The sequence below is a fragment of the Notamacropus eugenii genome, chromosome 6 (genome assembly GCF_028372415.1).
Source record: "Notamacropus eugenii isolate mMacEug1 chromosome 6, mMacEug1.pri_v2, whole genome shotgun sequence".
In the NCBI taxonomy this organism is placed as follows: Eukaryota; Metazoa; Chordata; class Mammalia; order Diprotodontia; family Macropodidae; genus Notamacropus; species Notamacropus eugenii.
The window spans coordinates 303341981-303345726 of record NC_092877.1 but is presented as its reverse complement, the minus strand read 5'-3'; positions in this window follow the sequence as shown (position 1 = coordinate 303345726).

Sequence of the window (3746 nt, the reverse complement as noted above, 5' to 3'; positions counted from 1 at the left end):
ACAGGAAAGTGGGGGATAAGGGGACAAGCAGGGTGGGGGGGATGATAGAAGGCAGGGCATGAGGAGGAGAGTGCAATTCGAGGTCGACACTCATGGGGAGGGATAGGATCAAAAGAGAATAGAAGTAATGGGGGACAGGATAGGATGGAGGGAAATATAGTTAGTCCTATACAACACAACTATTATGGAAGTCATTTGCAAAACTACACAGATATGGCCTATATTGAATTGCTTGCCTTCCAAAGGGAAGGGGTGGGGAGGGAGGGAGGAAGAGAAGTTGGAACTCAAAGTGTTAGGATCAACTGTCGAGTAATGTGCTTGCCACTAGGAAATAAGAAAAACAGGTAAAGGGGTATAGAAAGCTATCTGCCCCTACAGGACAAAAGAGAAGATGGAGACAAGGGCAGAGAGAGATGATAGAAGAGAGAGCAGATTGGTCATAGGGGCAATTAGAATGCTTGGTGTTTGGGGGGGGGAGGGGATAAAAGGGGAGAAAATTTGTAACCCAAAATTTTGTGAAAATGAATGTTAAAAGTTAAATAAATAAATTTAATAATAATAAAATAAAATAAAAAAAAAAAAAAAAAAAGAAAGGACTGTGATAGGTTGGGGGAAGGAAGAGATGTGGATAGTGAAGCTTTTTACCTGAAAGAATGTAGTGTCTGGCTGAGGAAGGCAGCTAGGTAGTACCGCTCCACCATCATAGAGCACTGGACTTGGATTCAAGAAGACTTGAATTCACATCATGCCTTAGATACTTACTTGGCTGTGTAATTCTGGTTAAGTCACTCTGTCTGTCTAGGCTTTTTCATCTTTTATAAAATGGGAATAATAATAACACCTATCTCCCAGGGTTATTGTAAGAACTAAATGAGATAATATTTGTAAAGTATCTTGCAAAATTTAAAGTGACATATGAGTGTTTGCTGTTATTATTCATTCCAATCAAAATAATATAACTATTTACAGATAATTATAATACATAAAGAAATATATTTGAAGGGAAGGACATTCTGTGGAATGACTTGCCCAGAGTCACTCAGTGGCAAAGCTGGAGCCCTAAACCCACATCTTCTAGCATCAATTCCATAGTTTTTTCTCTATACTGTTCCTCATTGCTTTGACACAAGCTAAACAAAGACTCTGAGCCAGGACAGAGAAATAAAGAGATGAGACTCAACAACAAGGAAACTTTGGCTAGAATAAAACATGCTTGGACTCTAAGGTAGGGGAAATAGCAGATAGGTGAAGTGAAAGTTAACTGATGGAGAGCAGTGACCATCATGGTCAGAAGTTGTCTAGTCCTAAGGATAACTGGGAACTTTTGAAGGGCTATATTTGGTCAAAATGCCCAAAACAGAGAGTAATTAGACTTAATGAGTCCATAATATCAGGAAAACAATGCCAAAGCAATTTTGACTGTGGAGACAAAAGAAAGAATACGGTGTTGTGGAGGAATATATTGATTTGGCTGACTGGAACAATCAATTGGCTATTAAAAAGGCCTGATGGAAGAGGAGTCTTGTCTTAGACATCTTCAATTTCAGGTAAGAAGAATGGGAGGGGAAGAAAGGTTAAGGAAAAGATCTGGAAAAGGAAGTAGAACAAGATTAGAGGAAGAAAGAAGAATTTGAAAGTCATCTTATTTACACATGATAAAAGAAACTAGAGACCACTTGGAGTTTCTTGAGAGAGGTAGATATAAAGATCCAAAGGAAAGCTTGGAGTTTGGCAAATAGTAGGAAAGCAGGAAAAAAAAGAATCAGCAAAGGTCACACAGAAAAGCAATTACAAAATAAGAGATACTAATAGACTAAGGTCAAAGAAATTGTCGAGGATCATTGATTCAAAGTCAGAAGAGACCTTAGAGATCTTCAGGTCCACCCTCTTCATTTTATGGATGAAGGAACTGATTTGCCAGGGTTACAGAGTTAATAAGTGTGTGTGTGTGTGTGTGTGTGTGTGTGTGTGTGTGTGTGTGTGTGTGTGTGTGTGTGTGTCTAAGGCAGGATTTGAACTAAGGACTTCCTGACTCCAAGTCTTATCCACCATACCACTACTGCACACAAGTCAAAGAGAGTGAAAATGAGGTAAAGTAAAAGCATGAGTAAGATCCAGAGATGACAGCTGAGAACCAAGAAGAGATAGCTAAATGAGATAAAATAGTTCCAATAGCTTTATCTGTCTGCTTGTAGATTTTTCATTTGATTCTTTTGATGGGTGTCACCAATAGAAAAAAAATGGAACAAATAGTGATGAAACATTCCTGGGTTGCTAGCATCAAAGTAAAACCCTAACAACTATGGATGTTAGTCACTGGTATCTTCTGAGCCATACCTGATATGGTTTAAATCAGGGGTGGGTAGCCTGTGGCCTTAAGGTCATAGGTAGCCCTCTAGGTTTTCAAGAATAGCCCTTTGAGAGAATCCAAACTTCACTGAACAAATCCCAAAGGATTGGGTTGGATTGCATTCAGTCAAAGGAATTCACTTAAGGACCTAGAGGGCCACCTGTAGCCTTGAGGTTGAAGGCTCCCCACCCACGGTTTAGGTTATCATTTTTCATCACCAGCATTATCATCATCATCCTCTCCCTGTGAGCTAAGATGACCAGAAGAAAAGGTAATACAAGTCACAGTGCCACAATGCATATAACCTAAAATTCCAGAATTATTTTGTCATTTACTGGTAGTCAGACTGGTGCCAGCTATTATTTACTCAACAAATACTTAAGAAGCATGACTTGTAGTTGACTTTGACTCACTTCTTAAAGAGGCTTATTCACTGAATGAGTGTTACCTCACTCAAAGTGAAAATCTGAAAAGACCTTAGCCTAAAAAGGCCAAGGTCTCCCATTTCATCCTGGGCTATCTCCAGTTGTCCTGACGAATATCAGGCCACTGGATTCAAATGACTCAGGAGGAGAAAGTGAGGCTGGTGACCTTGCACAGCCCTCCCTCACTCAAATCAAAGTCAACTGCAAGTCATGTCATCATTTTCCTGATGTCATATTCCTCTTGGAAAACGAAGGACAAACACAACTTCAGAAGCACCTAATATGCTTTTAGCTCTATCTAGTTGTGGGTTGATTCATAAGAAAAGAGACTATCCCTTCTTTCCCTAATTTCCCAATTCTCCCAATAGGAAATATGCTGCACCCCTAAGAGAAATACAAATGCTGAGAAAATGCCAAACTTTCCCTCATTTAAATCCTCCTTGTTCTCATTTTGTTTTTCCAAGGTATATTTTCTAGTTTGAATAGATAGATACCTGAGAGATGATATGGTCATAACAAGCCAGACAACAAAGTAACATAAACTGACAACATTTCATTGAGCCTGCCTCTATCTGTGATCTGGCCATGTCATTGAAACTTCGGCCTAAGTTATGGAATTCAGCCAGAGAGTGCAGACTTGGAACACCTTAACATGCTCAGCAGAACAGCAGCAGCTGTCATATGCAATGTACAAGATGTATGGGAAAAGGTGTATCTACAAATCTAAATTGGATAAGTACACCAAAGTCTAGTCTGAAGGTTAGGCTTCAGTGCAGCTGTTTCCAAGTATCTTAGTTCATAAGTTCTTATTTAGGTTTGTGATACTGACAGTAACCACTGAAGCTGCCTTTAATTTACAAAATTATTTGTTAAAGATTCAAATATCCTTGAATCATATATCTGTATACAGATGCATGTGCAGGCACACGCGCGCACACACACACACACATACATACACCTTACTCAGATGC